General features: G+C 37.9%; 1 long non-coding RNA gene across 1 annotated transcript in view; it reads left to right on the forward strand.

The window, feature by feature from the left end:
• LOC117314098 (uncharacterized) overlaps positions 1–21,884 on the forward strand; it is a 34,614-nt gene extending 12,730 nt beyond the window's left edge. Inside the window, exons 4-7 of the long non-coding RNA XR_012324039.1 lie at positions 4,383–4,475; positions 10,151–10,261; positions 17,379–17,469; positions 21,183–21,884. This is a non-coding gene — a long non-coding RNA (uncharacterized lncRNA). The remainder of the gene's footprint in view (positions 1–4,382; positions 4,476–10,150; positions 10,262–17,378; positions 17,470–21,182) is intronic.
• The last annotated feature ends 444 nt before the right edge of the window (positions 21,885–22,328 follow it).

Below are 22,328 nucleotides of genomic sequence, written 5' to 3' on the forward strand. Positions count from 1 at the left end.
AACTTAACAAACTATTATGAAATACTTACAATAGTATGTATGAAAGTGTAACACGAAGTACTAAGAGAGAAATAAGCTTATTTTGATATGGTCTACCTGACTTCCAAATTTGAGCATTCTATTACATCAACTTATAAAGACAGTTTTTGTATCAATGACCAACAAGAGTTCATATTCATTTTTCTACCAGGAGACGGCCTCTTAATGCCTTGTATTACAAAAGAAAACATTCACTGAAATAATAGTAATTAGCTTTTTTTTTTTTTTGGCCTGTTGAAAAATTTTTTATGAATCCTCTATAAAAATACTATTATATAAAATAACATTTATATGAATAAAATGTTTTACGTTAGAATGTGTAAAAGTGTATTTTATTTTATTATTATTATTATTTTATTTATTTATTTTTTTTTGCGGTACGAGGGCCTCTCACTGTTGTGGCCTCTCCCCTTGCGGAGCACAGGCTCCGCACGCGCAGGCTCAGTGGCCATGGCTCACGGGCCCAGCCGCTCCGCGGCATGTGGGATCTTCCCAGACCGGGGCAAGATCCCGTATCCCCTGCATCAGCAGGCGGACTCTCAACCACTGCGCCACCAGGGAAGCCCTATTTTATTATTTTTTAACATATTCTTTCTCATTTAAAAAATTTTTTTATTAATTTTATTTATTTATTTTTGGCTACGTTGGGTCTTCGCTGCTGCGTGCGGGCTTTCTCTAGTTGCAGCGAGCAGGGGCTACTCTTTGTTGAGGTGCGCAGTCTTCTTACTGCGGTGGCTTCTCTTGCTGCAGAACACGGGCTCTAGGCTCACGGGCTTCAGTAGTTGCAGTACGTGGGCTCAGTAGTTGTGGCTCACAGGCTTTAGAGCACAGGCTTTTAGTTGTAGCACATGGGCTTAGTTGCTCCACGGCATGTGGGAACTTCCTGGACCAGGGATAGAACCCTTGTCCCCTGCATTGGCAGGCGGATTCTCAACCACTGTGCTACCAGGGAAGCCCTAAAAGTGCATTTTAAAAAATTAATGTATTATATTTTTTTCTAGACAAGAACTTTTCTCTTTTACTTCACTCCAAACACACAATATTTAATGATGTATTAATGAGGTTTATTAGTAAATTTTCCTAATATTTCTAAACCTCACCTGATTTTCAATCTATTGACATTTTTCCACCACAAGGTAAAAATAGAAATTAAAATAGAAAGCACTCTCTGAAAGCCACAAATTATGATCATCTAAATGAAAAATTAAGTGTGTGTTTATATGTGTGATCCAGGCACAGCAGAGTGCATAATTTCAGGAGGAAGAGGTCTTAAAGGGAACATAATTCTATGTTGGACCAAGTCTTTATGACTATAACCCCATTAACTAATTATACTGTGTGCTGAAACACATTACTGAAATCTATTATGTGAAATAAAACTTAGTACTGAAGCATAATTTCCACATACTGTGGAGAGTTAATTATTAAATATATTATCCATTGCACAAAAACAGTGCGGATAATGATGTTTTTGCAGGGCCCAAGTGTGAATGACAGAAAACAAATGGCACCATCAACTTAGTTCACACTGATAAATTCATTTTATTAGATTTTACTTCTGTAGTATATACCTTTTATAAAAATACAGAAAGTAATACATTCTCACTGTGTAAAATGGAAAAAATACAGGAAAATATTGCCAGTCATCCCTGTCCTCACCCTCCCATCCCAGTGTTAAAATTTTGCAGTATGTTTTTAGATATTTTATATGTATCGCTCCTGTATTTTAAATGTATAATTAAATTTAATTTTAATTAAAAAATGTAATTTAATAATAAAAATATATTTATTTAAATAATTTAATTAAATTAATATTTTATTTATTTTTATAAATAAAACTACAGTTGATCCTTGAACAATGGGGGAGTTAGGGACGCTGACCCTCCAATGAGTTGAAAATCCAGGTATAACTTACAGTCGGCCCTTCACATGCATGGTTCCACATCCATGGATTCAACCAACTACGGGTTGTATAGAACTGTAGTATTTACTGTTTAAAAAAATCAGCATATAAGTGGACCCATGCAGTTCAAACCTATGTCATTCAAGGTCAGCTTTACAGCAGCAATACATATAGTGCATATAGTTTTCTATTCTACTTCCCTCACTTCACATTGTATTGAGAAAATTTCCCCATGTAATATAATATCTTTTAATTATGATTTTATTTGGTATATAATTTCTTCAGAAGTTCTCTAGAATTTCATTGAAGTTATTGATTTATTTGTATAAAATTAATATCTTCATAAAGAACATTATATCCATCCAAGCAGATAGCATTTTCTTCTTTATTTAAACATATTTTTAGAATCTCAGTGGCATCCTATTCTTTGTTTCACATAGGCTGTGCACATCACTTGTTCAGTTCATTGCTAGGGTTTTTCCTTGCTCTGTGGATAAGAACTCTTATTCTATTCTGATTTCTAACTGGTTATTGCTGGTAGAGAAGAAAAGCTATTAATTTGTCTATTTATTTTGTCAGCAGCCACCTTCTTAAATTTGCTTACAAGTTGACTCTCTGGGGTTTTCTGGGTAGAAATATGTATCATAAGTAAATAATAAATTATTTCACTCGTTTTAGGTATTTGTGTCTCATACTTTTCTTGACTTACTGCATTAGCTACAGTTCCTAGAATTATGTTAAATTATAGCTATGATAGAAAGTATCCTTGGTGATGCGATTAATGATAATTCTGCTAATGTTTCATTGTTGGATATGATATTTGCCAGCTATCTTTACACAGCTATTCTTTCTCTTATTAAAGAAATTTCTTTCAACACCTTACCTATAAGGATTCATATATTTAAATCAAGAAGAGTTGTTAGATTTATCAAAATATCAAAATTTCTCTGGATGCTCATATACTATCTTACCTATAATCTATAATAATAATGTTAAGAATAAAAATGGCCAAAATATATTCAAAGTTAATACTTACCAGCTACTGAGCTAAGCATTACATAAAATATTTCATTTATGGTTACCAAAGGGGAAAGGGTGGGGAGATAAATTAGGAGTATGGGACTAATAAATACAAACTTATATACAAAAAATAGATGAGAAACAAGGATTAACTGTAAAGGACAGGGAAGTACACTCAATATTTTGTAAGACTCTATAATGGAAAATAATCTGAAAAAATAGATATATATGTAACTGGATCACTTTGCTGTACACCTGAAACTAACACAATATTGTAAATCAACTATACTTCAATAAAAATTTTTCATTTAATCCTTATACCAACTCTATTAGGTATGTACTATTATTATCTCCAAGTAATGGTGACGGTATTCACATTATAGACCTAAGTTTCTAGTAATGAAGTCTGCTTACATCAGGAAATAAACCCTACTTGTTTGTAGTGAATTATTTGTTTGCTATATTACTTGACTCTGTTTACTAGTATATTATCTATATATTTACATCTATAGCAATACAGACCTCTGCTAATAACATTACAGACATTTAATTCTAATCACAATCCTATGAGGGAAATAGAATAACCTCCATTTTCCAGGTGAAGAAATGGCAAAATGAGAGCATAAAGAGGTAAAAATTTTTTCTGAAGTTGCATAGTTAGTAAATAATGAAGCTGAGATTTCAACCCAGGTAGTAGAAAATAAAAAATAAAGAAGAAAATGAAAAGAACAATAAAAACCTTTGAAAAGCTCAGTGTTATGGATTGTATGTTTGTGTGCCTGCAAAATTCACATGTTGAAACCTTAACCCCCAACATGATGGTATTTGAGATGGTGCCTTTGAGAGGTAATTAGGTCATGAGGGTGGGGCACTCATGGTGCGATTAATGCCCTTATAGGAAGAGACACACATGAGAGAGTTTGTGGAACATTTTTGGTAGCTTCCTAAAAATGAGTTAGTTAGTGGTAAGTATTTTTAGGGAGAGTTCATGTCTGAAAATCTATTTATTTACTCTCAGACTTAGAAGGCATGGATATATCTATCAGTAGCCAAAAAGGAAAAAAATTATGAATACAAGCTCTCTTGTCCCACTGACTTCGAACCAGTAAACCTTAAGTGGCTCAGTTTAACCAAGTTAAATATAATTAATACTGTTAGAAAATAAGAACAAAATATTTAATGGAAGAAGTGTTTTGTCCATGGTATATAAAGAGCTCCTAAAAATCAATAAGAAAAAGACAAACAAACCAAAAGAAAAGAAAGGAAAAAATGCGGTAGTTTCCCCTTATTTGTGGTGTCACTTTCCAGTTTCAGTTACTCACATTCAACTGCAGTCTGAAAATATTAAGTGGAAAATTCCAGAAAGAAACAATTCATAAGTTTTTTTTTGGTTTTTTTTTTGTTTTTTTTTTTTCATAAGTTTTAAATTCTGAGTAGTGAGATGGGATCATGCACCATCCTGCTGTGTCCTGCCTGGCATGTGAATTGCACCTCATCACAAGAAATAAGAAAAGTGAGTACAGTACAACGATGTATTTTGAGAGAGAGAGAGAGAAAGAGAGAGAGAGGGAGACACCACATTCACATAATTGCTCTATAATTGTTCTATTTTATTATTAGTTAGTATTGTTAATCTCTTACTGTGCCTAATTTATAAATTAACCTTTATCATAGGTGTGTATGTGTGGAAAAGAAACATAGTGTATATAGGATTCAGTAACATCTGCAGTTTCAGTCATCCACTGGTTGGGCGGGGGAGGGGGGGGGTTCTTAGAAAGTGTCCCCTGTGGATAAGGGAGGGATGGGATACTGTAACAGAAAAAGAATAAGTGGTTTCGGTGCAAATTACTCAGGATTCAAAGAAATACAAATGAAACCAAAAATAAGAGAATGTTGGTCTTATCAAATTTGCAGAATACTTAAAAATACTTAAAAACTGATGGTACCCATACTTGTAAGGGTATGTAGAAACAGGCACAAACTTTCAGAAAACAATATTGAGTATCTATTAATTTTTAAAAGAATCAACCTTTCTAGAAATTTTTTCCTACAGAAATGCTTCCACATTTTACATATAAATACATAATAGAATATTCGTTGCAGTATTTTTTGTACTAACCTCAAGATGGAAATAACAGAAAAGTTTATCTCTATGAAAATTGTTAAAAATATGAGAAAATTCTTTTAATGGATTACTTATATGCAGCCATTAAAAAAGGAAAGAATAGAATAAAAGAGAGAGAAAATAATATTGATGATATGAAAAGATGATTAAGATAATTGATAAGTATAAAAATCAAGTTGCAGAGCAATTATGTAATATAATCTCATTTAAAAATAATAATAAATTAGAGAAGAGCACCTAACTTTTCAGAGAGTTACCTTTGGGAGTGATATTCACTTTTTGTATTAGTTCCATAATGTTTGCATTTTATATAGCTGTACAACATTTGTATTCTGAAGAAAGGATATGATGATGTTAAAAAATAACAAAAGTGATTTCTGGGTCTTCTTTGATAATCTTTTCTAGTATTTTAGTCACTCTTGGGAAGATGTCTTTTCTTTTTCACTGTCTCATGGTAAGCATGCATGCTCTTTGTTTTCTTACGGAGTTGAGGTGAGAATAATTGTGTTCTCATTTGATATTTGAAAACAAATGTATCACAACTCTTTAACCTTTCCTTTTGAATTTTTAGTATTTCATGATTTCAAAGAAAGGTGACAAGATAACTTATTTTAAGAAGCTGTAGGATTCAAGCTAATTCACTTATTTTGGATATTAAATTGTATCTTTACTTTCAAGTAAGGACTAGAATAGGAAGTATCTTAAGAACCAATCTAACTTCCCCATTAATTAGCTTTGCTCTTTGAGCAATATTGACCTAAATCTAACTGTAAATAAGGAGTTAGCAGTAAAATTTTTCCTCAGGCAAAATCTCATTTAACTCTTTAAGGGCAGGGGTTATTATAAATAACTTGAAATGTATACCCTGTAGATACTTTCAAAAATAAATAAGAGTAAATAAAAGGAATTTATATTACAAATCATGTTTTAATATATATCCCTTTATGCAAATATATCATTATAGAGCTTATGTGTGCACTTCCTACATACATTGTCCTGGTTGTGCCATTTTGGTGAAATTGTGATGTTTTGGTAATTTTCCAGTGGACCAAGAAATTGGTTGGATTGCCAATGTATTTTGTTTCTTTCTTTTGTATAAATCTGGTCATCCTTGTAAAGAAATAACTGCTGCTAGACTTCAAATTTAAATATGTATGAAGGGGGAATTTCAAAACATGTTCTGTTGTGGAAGGAAGCACACATTCTTGCTTGATTTGTCTCGTGAGAATCTAAGAAGCACTTTTCTCACCTTGTTTTCTCATCTAATTTGTACAAATACAAATTTCATTAATATTTAAACCTAAATTTTAAAAGATACCAAATTTCATACACAAAGCCTTCGATGTGCAATGTTTCTTTGTGATCTATGCTTGCCAGACTTGTTGTCTGCACTGTAACTTGACAAACCCATCAATTTTGACTAGAAATATTCAACTGGAACTCAACCTAGGCCTCTAGGGGATCATGTGATGCAAACATGGGGTAACAACAGGGAAGTCAACCGTTCTAAAGAGAGACTTGGGAGTAGCTTGGGTCCAAACTGGGAAGAATAGTTTACATTCTGAGTGCTTCTTAGAAGTGAAGAGAACCGTTTGGATGGCTCCTACAGGCAAGCAGTCTAGGATCAGTTTTTAGGTAGCGAAAAGCTAACAGACAGAGATCAGACAGCAGGCTGAGGGTGAAGTCCTGGAGTCTGATAAAAATGGGTGAGTTCACATGATTCAGAAAGTGTACAATTGCTCAGCTTTCCTCTGATGCTCTCTTCCAAGGGCATATGATATGGAAATCTCTGTTCTAGATGTGGGGGACAGCTGTGAACAGAAGACACATAAGCTCTATCTTTGTGGAGCAGATATGCTAGCAGAAAGACAGGCATCAAACAAATAATCATAAGGTGCTGTGAATTTCAAAAAGGAAGAAGAAAGAAAGAAAGTACAGGGTGCTATGGAAGTGTAAAACAGATGGACCTACCCTTGGCTGCAGGGTCTCAGAGAAAGTGTCTCTGGAAAAGTATTGTTTAAACTGTTATCTGAAGCATGATTGGCATTAGCTAGTTCAGAAAAGGAAGGAATGGGCATTCCAGGAAGAGAATGTCCCAATGCTCCCTGTCTGGATAAGGAAGTGGTGGTACAGTCTCACAAAAAATTCCATTGGTCTCTGTCATATTGTGCTTTGAGTGTCTTCACTGACAAACAATGAACTCCTGGAGGAGAGTGTGTGTTAGTTATTGTTGAATCTCCAGCACCCAGGGCAATGCCTGTACATAGTAGACCTTCATTAAATGGTAAGTGACTATATAAAATATTTCTGTTGATTGAGATGGCTACAAGAAGTTTCATTTTCTCCCTGGTACTAAGTCTGAACTTCGGGTAAATGTCCATTGCATAGACAATAATGCCTTGGCTTTGTTCTCAAGATCCATGTTGTTGGGTTTCCCAAAGGTGTGGTTAACATTGAGGACACATTATGGAATGTAATTTTCTATTCATTTATCATCTTTTCATTACAAATTAGAACTCTAATACAGTAAGTATTATAAAGTAAGATATATTACTTTAAAATAAATTAATTAACATTTTGAAGTGTTGTGCACATGTCACAGGAACATTTTAAAGTACACAATTGGAAAACAATAGAAAATTTATTAAAAAATATGTATTGATTTTATTGATTATTGTTTCAACGTTTCCTTAATTTGGGCTTACAGATTCATAGAGCAATCTTTGATAGTGGTATGAATTGTGTTTTAATGATAAAATCTGAAAGTCCTTGGGAAATTCACCTGCACACACACATTTATATGTATATATATTTCTAGTACTTTGGGGTTTCAGAGCTACATGGAATCAAAAATTTTAAAGAAATTCTCTCTCTAACAATAAGAACCTAAGTACTTTCACACTTATCAGAAAAAATAGATTAATAGTCTTTTTAGGTATGTGACTATATCAATATTCCCTTTTTTCTTATCTGAAATTGATGGAAAAATGACAAACATATATAGTGTGAATCACTGGTCCAAATATAAACCTCATTCTGGTCTTTGTTTTCTAAAGCACAGTTTTCTTCAAAGCTTTTAAGATAACCAAAAAAAAAAAAAAAAAAATCCAATTTGAGATGTGCTCCAAGTTTCTCTCACTCATACCTTAAACCAAAAATACCCTTAAACAGAATATAGGAAGATTTTTTAATGATCTCTCAGTTTCTTCCAAATGACATGGTTTTTAGAAATCATCTTTGCTTTTTTATTTTGAAATCTGCATCCCAAGAGGTTCTGTTTTTAATTATGCTAAATAGGAAGTTCTTCAGTGTACAGAGATTACTCTGCAGGTTAAAGTAAACCAGACTTTAAAATAGTTTCTAATTAAATTTGTCTCCATACCAACTGATTCACATAAGGCTTTGTCTTGGCCTTATTCATTTCTGAGTCTTCAGGGCTGAGCTCTGTATCTAGCACATAGTAAATGCTCAATAAATGCTTGTTAAATAAATGAAAGCATGGACTGTGGATACTAAAATCTTTTAGAATATCTGCATTATTGGAATTTTATGTAGTTCAATTAGAATGTCATTTGAGCTTCTCAGTTAAGAGGTTCTATAAGGACATCATCAATAATAGTAACCAGCTTTATTGTTTGGGAGTGAAAACATATCTTGCTGTTTCTTTAATGACTCATATGGCACAGTCCATAATGTTTCCATTTGATAATGAAACATTGCATCTTCTAGACAGTATGTGAGACATGATGACTGAAGTGGCTGTGTTTAAAAATAACTTCCAAGCAGCTTCACTAAATGAGCATGCCACACAATGAGGACTAAGTGAAATGTTTGGTTTTCAGGATGAAATTATTGGTAGCAAGTCTAACTTATTTTTATTGTGTGTAAAGCATTTATATGCCTATAATTTCACTCACTGATTTAAAACAAAATTTCATTACAATAAAGTATAGGATAAATGACTGTTCCTTATTTGTTTAATGTACTATTTAAGCCCATACACAGAATGGATAAAAAGTGTCTACTTTGGGTAAGTAAAATATTGGGTCTAAGGAAAACCACCAAATACTACACTCTAACAATGTTTATTCATGCAAGTAGCATGACTGTATTAACAGGATAGCCAAGTGCATTTTAACAAGGGAGGGGATGAGAAGGAGACTAGGATTTCTTGAACACCCGCTATGTGCTGGGTTTATTGAAGTGTTTTAGTTGGTTCAGGATGCTATAACAGAAATAACATAAACTGGGTGGCTTATAAACAACCTTTATTTCTCACAGTTCTGGAGGCTGGGAAGTCCAAGATCATGACACCAGCCGACTTGCGGTCTGGTGAGAACCTTCTTCCTGGTTTATAGACTTCGTAGCCTTCTCACCATGTCCTCCCATGATGGAAGGGGCAAGGATCTCTCTGAATCCTCTTTTATAAGGCACTAATCCCATTTGTGAGGGCTCCACCCTCATGACCTAAGCACCTCCCAAAGGTCACACCTCCTAATGCCATCACTTTGGAGGTTAGAATTTCAACATATGAATTTTGGGGGACACAAATGTTCAGACCATAGCACTCATAAAATCCTCATACCTCAGGTGACATCCAGATGGGTGAGTACAGGCCCTGGGTTATAGGCTTGGAGCCACAGACATTGGGGGATGTTTGGTGGAGCGTGTGAAGTGCACACGTACACCTGAATCATTGGCATGGGTCCTGCGGGCCACGGTACATCTGCCATCTTCCAAGCCTGTGCATTGCAGCCTCTCTGGGGCATACAATCCACTCTTCTTTCTTGGATCTTTTCATTGTATGTATTGGTGTCTGGCACCTTGCTGGCCAAAGTGAGGGCTGATCACCAAGCAGTGCTACCTCTCTGCTAGAAGTCTTCAAAGAGATTACTTTTACAATGATTTAAAGTAAGCTGGGACTTTTAAGAAACCTCTGCTGAAGGAACACCTGCAGGTAAAGCCCATACTCACACTACCCTCTGAAGTGCATACTATCACTGTTTGGTAGATAAGGTAACTGAAGTTATAAAAGTCTAAGTAACCTGTCCATGTTCACACAGCTGGCAAGCAGAGGAGCTAAATTCAAGTCTGAAGACGGCTCTGTTTCTCCACCTCCGGTCAGTAATGGGGAGCCTTGAGCCATTCATGACACACCAGTTGCCTGAAAAGAGGTGAGGGAATCCTCCTATGTCTAATGCCATATCAAATTGAAAAACTCCAGTTTCAACCCCACTTGCTTAAGTATTTACTTGAAGCGACCCTTCATTGTTCCATGGAATATTGAAAAAGAAGGTGGGGGCCTTCCCTGGTGGCGCAGTGGTTGAGAGTCCGCCTGCCGATGCAGGGGACACGGGTTCGTGCCCCGGTCCAGAAGGATCCCACATACCGTGGAGCGGCTGGGCCCGTGAGCCATGGCCGCTGAGCTTGTGCGTCCGGAGCCTGTGCTCTGCAACGGGAGAGGCCACAACAGTGAGAGCCCCGCGTACTGCAAAAAAGGAAGAAAAAAGAAAAAGAAGGTGGGATCAAGAACACACCTTTTGCCAAGACAGCATGGATGGCCTCCCTCCTGTGGGAAGAATGCAATGATGAATTGTGATAAAGAGCTTGGACCAGATTCCAGGACTGTCTTGTCCTCACCACATCACAAGCAACACAGAACTAATTGTCCAAATATCTGCCCACAAACCTTGTCACCGTGTACGCAGTTCATTAAGTGTGTCTTCTCAGGTAAGATCACAAGGAGGGCCTGCCTGGTAAACGAATCTCAGCTCCACTGAAAAGTAGATTAGAAAGAATGGTCCAAGTCAAATGGGAAAGGGGCTTGAAGTGCACACCGATCGGAAGAAAACCTATTCTAGCTCTGTGTTTATGCTGAGCTTAATTGGCTGCTGCCAATATATTTAAGTGCCAAAGGGTGTGCAAATACCCAGACTTTTCTTACAACAAAAAGCTACCTTGCATTTAGACAACCCTTCCTCATTTACAAAGTATGGTTGCATACGTGGTAGACTTAGAAATATAGTATAGCCTGGGCTGAAAGCTATGTTGTCAAGGCACTTGAGTTTCTTCCTAATTAATCCATCCCTCTTATTCCACAGAATTTCACATGTAGAATTATTCTCTTACTCTCATATTCCAAATAACTCCTGATAACTGTGAAAAGATAGAGCCCCTGGACTGAGGTAGAAGTAAACAAAGATATCTAACTCCCTGCATTAGAGACACATACAAAATATGTACCTTCCTCAGAAGGAAGGAACAAAGGAAAGCCATCTCACCACCATCCTAATGCAAAACCAGATATGACATGCAGCACACACCTTTTCTCTTTCACTTCCTGAAGTTAGTTCCCCATTGCCCCCTTTACTTCATCACTTTCTCACATACACGATAGGTTTTGTATTTCATTATCCAAAAGAAAGTCAAGATGCCACTCGGCACTTGATGTTAAGGCAATAAAGACTTAAAGCATGACGATATTAGATATAGAGGTGTTTGGTTTTGCTTTTGTTTGCAGGTTCAGGGCTATGTTGGGTAGTGAGATTTTCAGGGTGCTGAAAGAAGCATTTGTCTTCCTCAGCTTCGCCCCATCTGGGTGACTCAATGTGTCTGTTCATCACACAGCACAGTAGAGAGCGTGTAAAGCAGAGTGGGTTAGATACACCAGTCTGGGTTTAGCAGATTGTGGCTACAGGCATCTTGAGGAGTCTATTGGAAAGTGTCAAAATACCTGTCAATTGATAACGAACACTTAGAGTGAACTTTATGCCAAAACATTTGCAGAGACTGAGAGTTATCTGCAAAAAGAAATGAAAATTAATATAAAGGTACTACCAGCCTCAGCACGGATTGTGAGAAACATACACAGGAAACCAGGAGAGTCTGAATAAAGAAGACTTAATGGATGAAACTTTTCTTTTGACCTCATTGGTTAAGGGTTGTCATCAGTTTCTAAGTGAGGACAAATTGGTAATTTATCTCAGAATTTAATGGACATAGAATTTATCATTTGTTATGTATGTATCATGACGTCCTAGTCTTTTTATAGTGTGTATTCACATTATTCTGAACCGTTTCTTTTGTCTTCCTGAAGTCTAGAGTTAAAGCCCCTCCTGATGGTATTTTATATTGATTCCTCTAGAATAGACTCTCAAAGCCTATTTCAGTTAAACTTCTGGGACCCAGAGTGGGTGGGTATAAGCAGTTAAGCAGCCCTTCCTTCAAAATGTTGCCATAATGGGGCTTAATTTTGTGGGTGTGCTACCCGCACATCAAGGCACTTAAACTTTTTATGGATCTGCTGTTGTTTAGTATAACAAAAACATGTAATCATAGAATTTTTCGTCCCGTTTTCTTCTGATACTTAAATAAGCTAGCATCTTTATCTGCTTCCAGGAGGCATAGGGATTCTCTCACACATTTTAGAAAAGGGTAAACAGACAGAGAGAAGTAAAATGACTTGCTTAGAGGCACAGTGGATTCTCTGAAGAATGAAAGACTGGTATCAGAAGTCCTTCCCTTCAGGGCTAATTCTCGATTGCACTTTCTTCCTGAGCAAATATACCCGAATCAAATCATCTCTCATCCTTGTCTTAACAACATCTACTTATGTAAGCTCTGTAACTTCAAAATCCCAACAAGAAAAAGGACAGAGCATTTTTAGTTGTGACCCACATGATTTAAAGTTAGCTGGAAGGCTGGCAAAACACAGTGTCATGCTGAAGTTATTTCCAGAACAGCAGGCATCTCTTCACGCACACCAGCTAAAAAGATGTCAAACTTGCCAACCTATTTTCTCCAACACAGTTCTCTTAAGATTGAGTGAATAGTAGAAAAATTTTATCTTCCCATATATTCAATTTAATTAACTGAGAGTTATGAGCCAGACCATAAAACAGAGATCTCAGAAGCTGCATGGAGTCTGGATTTGGACTGTATGGGCTAGAAACCTGGCTCTACCTCTGACTGTGCAGCCTTAGGCAAGTTATTTAACCTCTTTGTGCCTCGGTTTCTTCATAGGTGAAGTGTTGCTAATAATACGTAGTACCTGCCTCATAGCTGTAATGGAGATTCAAAGAGTTAATTCTACTTTAAGTGCTTAATGAAGTATGTGTCTGGTAGTAAGTGCTCATAAATACTAGCTGTTACCGTATCCCCAGCACCTCGTCCAAAGACTGGCACATTGCTGTCTTTTAATAATGTGAGCTTTACCATTGAACTCTCAAGAAGTTTTTATTCTACTTGGGAGACAATATATACATATAAGACTAGAGCAACCAAATAACGTGGGCAGTATACATACAAGGGTAAAATATTATATGATAGTAGATCAGATAAAGAAACTGTCGTTGGTGGCAAAGTACATATAGAAGTTTCCATGGGAGCAACAGGTGATCTTGCATTAACCAAGGCGTTTGTATGGAAGATTATTTATTCAGCAGATGTTTGTGGGTCATGTACAGTGTTCTAGACACTGCATATGAGAGTTGACTCCCTTGACATCAAAATTATTTTAAAACTTTTGTTGAAGGAAATGAAGATGGAACAGCCATGAGATACCAATTGTAAATGGCAAGTTGGGTCCGGTTGGGTCTCTTGAACCTGTGTTTTTATATTGGGCTTGGAGAAAAATCTGTAAGAACCTCCCTGGGAGATTAGAAGTTGGGAGAGGGGAGTGAGATGGTACGTGCTTGAGGGCATTCCATTTCTACCAATGAATTCTTTTATGTTTTAGAAAACAGTTAAAAAATAATTGAAAACAGGGCTTCCCTGGTGGCGCAGTGGTTGAGAGTCCACCTGCCGATGCAGGGAACACGGGTTCGTGCTCCAGTCCGAGAAGATCCCACATGCCGTGGATCGGCTGGGCCCGTGAGCCATGGCCGCTGAGCCTGCGCATCTGGAGCCTGTGCTCCACAACGGGAGAGGCCACAACAGTGAGAGGCCCGCGTACCGCAAAAAAAAAAAAAAAAAAAAAAAAAAAAAAAAAAAAAAATTGAAAACAAAACAAAAGACGTGACTATGAGTTTTAAGGATTCTTTACCTAGTACCTGGTCTAAAGATGAACAAGTGGTGGGCCCTCAATATATTTTTGTTGAATGAATCAAATAATCTTTAAGTGAATTAGAGAAATATCATTGCCAAATCTCTTTACCAGAAATACCAGAGAAGAAAAACATTGTCTCAAAGAAAACCAAAATTTACTTGAATGAGGAATAAACACAAAAATTCAGTGATGTGAGGATCTCTATCTTATATTCTAGATGGTGCTACGGGAAGTGGCAGACATTTCTCCTTCTTCCCCAGAGAGACCAGGGAACGTAGCTTGGAGCGGGGGAAGAATAGCTAGTGAGTGGAAAAAGGGGTATAAAAGATAAATTATTCCAACACTTTTTTTTTTTTTTTTTGCGGTACACGGGCCTCTCACCGTTGTGGCCTCGTGCAGGCTCAGCGGCCATGGCTCACAGGCCCAGCCACTCCGCAGCATGTGGGATCTTCCCGGACCAGGGCACGAACCCGTGTCCCCTGCATCGGCAGGTGGACTCTCAACCACTGCGCCACCAGAGACACCCCATTCCAACACTTTTTAAAAAATGACAAGGAAGGCTTTATTCAAAGCTATTGCAATAGGGGTCAAGACTATTGCAACAGGGGAGAAAGACTGAACTCAACTCCAAATACAGCAAGGACAGCCAGAGATTTATAGGAAAGTGAGAGGGTCAGTAGACAGAAAATTACCAAGAGGTAATACCAAGGGTGAGGAATTATTGCTAAACTGGCCTAACAGAATTCTTGCTAGAGGCAGGCCAGAGTTGAAGCTTAGTCAAAGAGGGCCTAGAGGATCCTGACTTAAATTTGGTCAAAGAAGGAGTCTTTATCAGGGGGCATCTCTATGGAGAGTTTTGGAGTCTAACCGTGCAAAATGTTTTCGACGCTCATAAAGCTTTACACCTTTATCTTTTGTGGTCCCTCTCCTGGAAATCTTCTTTTAAGACATGATTCTTCTGAGAAGGTTGAAACATGAAGCCAGTGTATTAGGCAGATTTGGGGATCTTGGCGTCCCATATTCCTCTCTCTGAGAAATAAGCCCATCCCTGATGTCCTTGGGCACATATAGCTATTTTTTTTCTGTTGTGCCTCCCTCCCTCCTCCTGTGACACCATCCAGAATATAAAGCAGAGGTCCTTGTACAGTGAACATTTGTGTCTATTCCTCATTCAAGTCACTTTTTGTTTTCCATGAGATCGTTGCTTCCCTGATATTTTGGGTAAAGAGGTTTTGCAGTGATATTTCTCTAATTCATTTAAAGGTTGTTTGACTCATTCATTCATTAATTCGATAAACATATATTGATTGGGTGCTCACCATGTTTTCATTAGCATGCTAGGGATTAGGCATAGAAGAGTCCCTTCCTGGCCAGTCCTGTTTAGACCAGGGGAAGATGTTGGAAACACGCCCCAAATTGAACAGAGTGAATTGGATTATCTCTATGGGAATATGGGCAAACTAAGGTCGTATTGGGCCATGGGGAAGAAGAGAAAAAACAGTTGCAGAAAGTCCTTCAGTCTTGAGGCTCCATGTTTCCAGGGCCGGCCAGTATAAAACTTTGCTAAACCTCCTACAAATGGGTACCATGAGCTCCTTCTGTATTCTTAATTAATTTAGCAAAGTTTTTGTTCTTTGTGATGAAATTTGTCCCAATCAGTCCTTCCAGTGGCACCATAATGGAAAAAGTTACCTACATTCCCTTCCTGGTATGGGAGAGCCACAGTTCCTCAAAAACAAAAAACAAAACAAAGCAAAAAACCATAAATGGTGTCTTAAAGATAACTCACAAAGATAAAGTATAGATCACTGTATCTGTGCACCTCTGGCTCCATCTCCACTGCCACTTATGCCTTCAAATCCTAGAATTTGTCCGGGGAAAAAATTCTTGCTAAGAATGGCTCAGTAGTGCCCTCTTACATCACAATACCAGCAATCAAGGATCCTAGGGAAATGCTAGAGACTCTCTCATCCTCTCTACATCCAAGCCCCAAGGGGTACAAGAGTCCTGATTGTCCAGGAGAAATGAGTCTAAAATAATACTAACTCAGATTTCTGCCCCATAGTCAGCCATAGCATTTGACTTGCAAGTTTGCACTGAAGACACTGTACAGCAAGGCTTCCCTCACTTCTCTTTTTCTTGTGAGGTGTTACTCTTAAGGCCAAATTTAACATCTGCCATATGCCAGGATCCTATCCATGTATTCTATCTGTATGTGTAAAAACGTCTTTTGCTTTAGGAAAGAGGGGAAATTCCCTCCCTCCTACCAACTTTAAAGGTATGGTATACTCACAATAGCCCTGATTTTGAACTTTCACGGAGTGGGGAAAATAAGTTTAGTGTCTTAAAATGTGACTCCACAATGGCAGTTCAATGGAAAAATCATGTCTGATGATTATCAGCTGTGTGATTTCTCTGCACTTAAAAGCCCTCTGAATTGGGTCCCTTTCTGAATAAAGACTGCACCTACTCTCCCAGACACCTCTGCTCTGCTGGAGATCCAGTCCTTAAGTACACTTTCTGGTCTTTTTAGATTCTTACTACACTTGCTCCTCAAATTCCTTTTCTTTCATGAAAGCCCAGGTGATAAAGGGTAGGTAGCAAATATAACCATGGGTTTCAGCCATGAAAATGCAAGCAGGGGAACAGGTTTCCACCAAGGACAGCTTCAGCAACTTTCTCTGTGAAGACTCTTTCCTGCTGGGATACTAATGAGAAGGTGGCACCCACAATGAAAGGGGAAAGATGGCAAAGAATAGGAGCAAATGGAAAACTGGAAAGACACTGGTGGCATTACAGGTTCTGAATAATAGGACATTTTCTGTTAACAGAGCTGTCCTATGTCAATCTGTTATTCAGTCAGGTTTCTTGTCTTTATTTGCATGTGGATAAGCAGAGTATAGTTGGCTGTCCTGGGGCTGGAAAGAGGAGGATTTAAAACAGGAAATCAGACATCTATAACAGAACGAGCTTGCTGATGGAGGGAAGCAGAAGGACCAGGATATCATGATGGTTAACTCATCAGTAAAGCAATTGTATTTATGAGTCCAATCTGGGATTGTCACAGTCCAGGCACATCTGGTATTGTGAAATCCAGGTCCCTGTGTAGACTCTGGAGGATGGGATTTGTTATTAACAAAAATAACTAAAGGAATTTGCACATTGATCAATTATTAATAAGGAACATTTTTATGTTAGTTGACTAAAGATAGTGTTGTACATTGTTAAAATTGTAATGCATACAGGTGAAGATGGAATCACATAGGATGTTAAAGCTGCGTTATCACTTCTGGTTGGACTAGGATCAAGAAATGAATTCAAGGAACAGCCAATGTCGTAAGTACAAAACCTTGGTCCCTGGAACCCTGTGGGTGGATGTCCCTGAGAGCACTCTTAAAGAGTTGTAGCCTCTTAATGAACCAGAACAAGGTCTAATATTGACTGATAAAGCTAGGCAAGTGGGTGGCATCAGGGAAAAATTTCAGGGAATATCACAGAGCCAGTCACTGAGCACCAGTTCAAAGACTAGGCGACCATTGCTCTCAGGTATTGAGGCTCTAGAGGAGATACAAAGATGAAGGCACAATAGTAGAAAATCAGTCATTGGAGTGGAGCTCAAAGGTCAAGCTAAAGGAGTATTGAGGAAAACACAATACAAGGCTCAGGGAAAGGTAAAAGATTTACTCAAATCCCCCCTGCCCTAGGTATGAACTGATCCCAATGGCAAGGATGTCTCCATTTGTGAGAATAGAGAGCAAAGGATAAGAAACCAAAAAGTGCTTGACATCCCGGGCAGTCCCCAAATGCTGCTTTGTCAAAGAGTAAGATGCCAAATATTTCAAGAAAATCTTTCTGGACTTGAAAAGGGAAAATTCAAGCCAGTCTTGTCATTTGACTTTTAAATGATCTCCTGGAGGAAGGTTATCTTGAAAATAGTCAGCATAAGGAAATCTTTTCAAGGCCAAATTAAAGCAAGGATTTTCCCTTGACAATTACCTTTAGAAATACTACCTGAGCTAGAATATCTCAAGTCCAAAAGGATTGCATGCCAAAAGATGCCAAAATCATCATGCAATACTACAAATGATATGAGAAACCTGGCTCTCAAGTACTTTTTGGAAATGAGTGCAGATAAATGCAGAGTGTAATAAATAACTTCCTGCTGGGTGATTTATGTTAAAGGACATCTGCAAAGCAAAAATTGAAGACTCAGTTCTAAAGAACAACTGCCCAAAAGGCTAATAAATTCTTCTCCCTCATGGTCATGTGACAACAACTACAAAAAATCTCACTGCCACACTTCTTGATTTTTTTCACCCATGCAAAGGAATAGAAGAAGAGAGATTTTGAGCTGAATGGAAACTTTAAGCTGATCAAAGCACTTCCATTTTAATTTTTTAAATTATTATTATCTTTTAAAATTGAAGTATAGTTGATTTACAGTGTTGTGTTAATTTCTGCTGTACAGCAATGTGATTCAGTTGTGTGTGTGTATATATATATATATATATATATATATATATATACATTCTTTATGGTTTATCACAGGATACTGAATATAGTTCTCTGTGCTATGCAGTAGGACCTTGTGCTCTTCCATTTTTAGAGGAAGGAAATGAAGTGACTTGCATGAAGCTGAACAGTTAATCAGTGTCAACGCCACCACTAGATCCAGGATCTAGTTTCTAAAATTTCTATTATTTCAGTCTAGAGCCTTGAAGACTGAACCATATCCTGTCTCCTGTTTCTAAAAGAGTAGTCCATCTTTCTTACCTTAGAGTTAAACTCATTCAGAGTTGCTCAACAGATGGTTTTAGAAAATGTTAACTCATCCTTTATACGTTGGGAAGGAGGTGGGCACCAACAGCTGGTCTCCTACCAACTTCTTGTGTGTAGCAGTTAGAGGCCCTGCCTTATACTCCCTCTGACGGGCATCCAAAGGTCCCCTGGGGTCCACAAGAGTTCAAGTTCTCAACTTGCTCCCAAGAAATTATTTAGCACTGGATTATTAGTTATCTATTGAATGAATGTAAATCCTGCTTTTAGAGGGTGACTTCCACGCTTTAAAGTGAAAAACAGCTCAGGAGGGAAGGAAGTACTATGTTGTTGGCCATAGCAATTAAACCTTCTCTAGCATTTGCTTCATGTTCAGACAACTCCAATCCTCTGGGGACTCTGGTGACCCCCATTTTTGATTCAGCTTGGACTGTTCTAAGATTTAGCATAATTAAGGATGAAAAGTAACCTAACTGTCTGAGATTACAACGTCAAGTCTGTGATATGTATTTCTCCATAAAGAAGGCAGTCTGGTTGTGATTGAAACACCTCCTTCTCAGTCTTACTCTCATCATGCGCTGCAGTCAGCGTCTTTGACCTATATTTGATTCCCTTTTGCAATATGCGCTTTTGATCACGAAACTGCTGGGAAAAGGTTCCTTCTAAACTACAAAACAAGGTAAGCTGTTTCTTATTTGTTTGAATATACAGGAAGCAGGTGACAACCAATTTTCTTCTTCTACATCTAAGAAATCGAAAGGTCAGGTGTTAGGAGAGATTATGGAGAGCTTATGAGGCAAACAGCCTGCCCCACTGCAAGCCTTATCAGGAACAAGCCCAGCTTTCTTTCATAAACCTCCGGTGGGCGTCTCGTGCTCAGAGCCACCACGGCTGGCAGTCTGAGGTGCGCACTGCACAGTTTATCATCAAGCAGCATCTTTGAAATGCCAAACTTTATTTATTGATCTTACAACTCTATGTTATCTCCAGCAAGCCACAGGAAAAGTAACATTTTATATGGATTAATCCTTGTAATTCTACACAACGTACACTCAGAGATAACTCAAGCTCGCTTTGTCTTCTCATTATCTAAACAGACATGTCTTTTTTTAAGTCATCAACAGAGGTCATCTCCCAAATGCCCTTGTGGAATATTCATTAATCAAATAACTAATTTGAAATGGACCTTCAAAGCATTATTCATTTCCCCATTATTCTCCCAACATCAGTTTAAATGTTTTGTGGGTATAATGATTAGGCTGATGTTTAATTAATTGTGAAATTGTGAATTAAGGCTAAGTTAAAAGATAAATCATTCTTCAGTGCATGAGAGAGAAAAGGAGAAAGCCAGGAAGGGCAAGTGAGTTTGACTGGTGGCTTTAGCTGGGAATTCTTAGCAAATATCCCTTTATTTGCAGCAACGAGACGTTAGATTTTAAGGTTAACATTTGTGAAGCAAAGCTTCTTTGTCCATTGTTTCTTGATGGATTTCAGATTTATCACCATATCAATGAGAAGATGCTACAGGCCATCACACAAACATGCAGATCTAGGTATAACCCGCTACTCTTGGCAAGTTTTATTGTGGAAAAGGTAAAAGGAAACAATCACAACCATGATTTTGTTTACTGCATGTGATGATCAGACTGCTGTATTTTTAACCCTAGGAAGTAAAGGTTTGATTCCAAACTGAGGTCGTCCCTGATCATCCCTGTCCTGTCTTCATCCCTCACAGTGCCCTAAGCCTCATTGTCAGGTGCATTGTGAGGTCAATCAATCTAATCGTTTACATTTTTAAACTTACCCATTTCCCCCTATTTGACTATTAACTCCTTGAGTTCAGGGTCCAAATCTGACTCGTCTTTTTATGCTCAACATGACATATAAAGCCTGTGTTCTCGAAGTGAACAGACACAGGTTTGTGTTTGCCCTTCCCCCTCCTGGATCACTCTTCCTCTACGTGTCCACGTGGTTCACACCTTTACTTCATTTAGCTGCTCAGATGTCACTTCCTTGGTGAGACCTTCCTTGATCACTGTCTTAGTCTGTTTAAGCTGCTATAACAAAGTACCATAGGTGGCTTATATATAACAAATTTGTTTCTCATAGTTTTGGAGGCTGAATTCCGAGGTCAGGGTGCCAGCACGGTCAGGTTCTGGTGAGGACCCTTTTCTGGGTTGCAGATTGCCCACTTTGTATTCAAAGCACTTAGAATAGTACCTGGCACACAGTACATATGCAATATATGTTGCTATTATTGTTTTCAATTACAGATAGAACCATCCCTCCAATGAGATGCCAGAAGGATGAAAAGATTTTATCTTCCCTCTTGTGTTTCGCAAAGCTCAATTGAAACCAAGACTGTCTCCTTTTTCTTCACCAATATTCATCCATGACTATATAAGACGCTCCTGTAGGGTAAGAACTATGTTTTGTCTGTCTGTGGCTCCAGCCCAGTGATGGTCATGAGTAGGCACTAAACCTGTGCTAGGATTGTTTATTAATATCCAATAATCAATAATGATTCTTAATATCAATAAGTACAAATTTTATTAATGGCAACTCAGGGTGGTTAGTGACTTGTCTCTTTTCCCTTCTTTCCCAGCAAGATTTCCCTTGGGTTTAAGTTCCAGGAGACACACATGCATTCTTCCTGGACAGGCTTATGCCTTGAGTCCTTGTCTGCTTTCCTTCCCTGGGAAGGACTCATCAATGATGTGTTTCTCTCCCTTAAAATATTAGACCTGGAGAAAGCCCTAATCAGTCAGTTGGACTGCTTCACTTCTTCTGAAATAGAAGCCTGAAACCTGGTCGGCACTTTTGAGGCCAACAGGATACCCAAGGACCCTCAGGGCACCAACAATCTCCTCAACACTAGGCTAAAATGAGTTTACTAAAAGCTCCTTTACTTTAAGTCCATTCTAATTACCTCTCTATCCAATGTCCTAAGACAAGAATATCTTGCATGTAATAGTCACTAATAAAATTTTGATTTTTAATGGATTGATGAATGAATGTACCAACCAAACAATGAACACACCAGTGAGTGAATAAAAAGTGGGTAAGGAAATGTAGAATGGATGGATGGTGGGAAGCAGCTGCATAACACAGGGAGATCAGCTCGGTGCTTTGTGACCACCTAGAGGGGTGGGATAGGGAGGGTGGGAGGGAGACGCAAGAGGGTGGGGGTATGGGGGTATGTGTATATGCACGGCTGATTTACTTTCTTATACAGCAGAAGCTAATGCACCGTTGTAGAGCAATTATACTCCAATAAAGATGTTGACCAAAAAAAAAAAAAGAAGTGGGTAAGGGATGTTTACTATTTTCTCTATTTTAGGGTCTGGACGGTGAGGCATTGATCACGTACTAGATTACTCTTATTCCTTTTCTTTGCTGGCTTTTTAGCATTGTTTATC

Source organism: Tursiops truncatus, chromosome 11, assembly GCF_011762595.2.
Source record: "Tursiops truncatus isolate mTurTru1 chromosome 11, mTurTru1.mat.Y, whole genome shotgun sequence".
Taxonomy (NCBI): Eukaryota; Metazoa; Chordata; class Mammalia; order Artiodactyla; family Delphinidae; genus Tursiops; species Tursiops truncatus.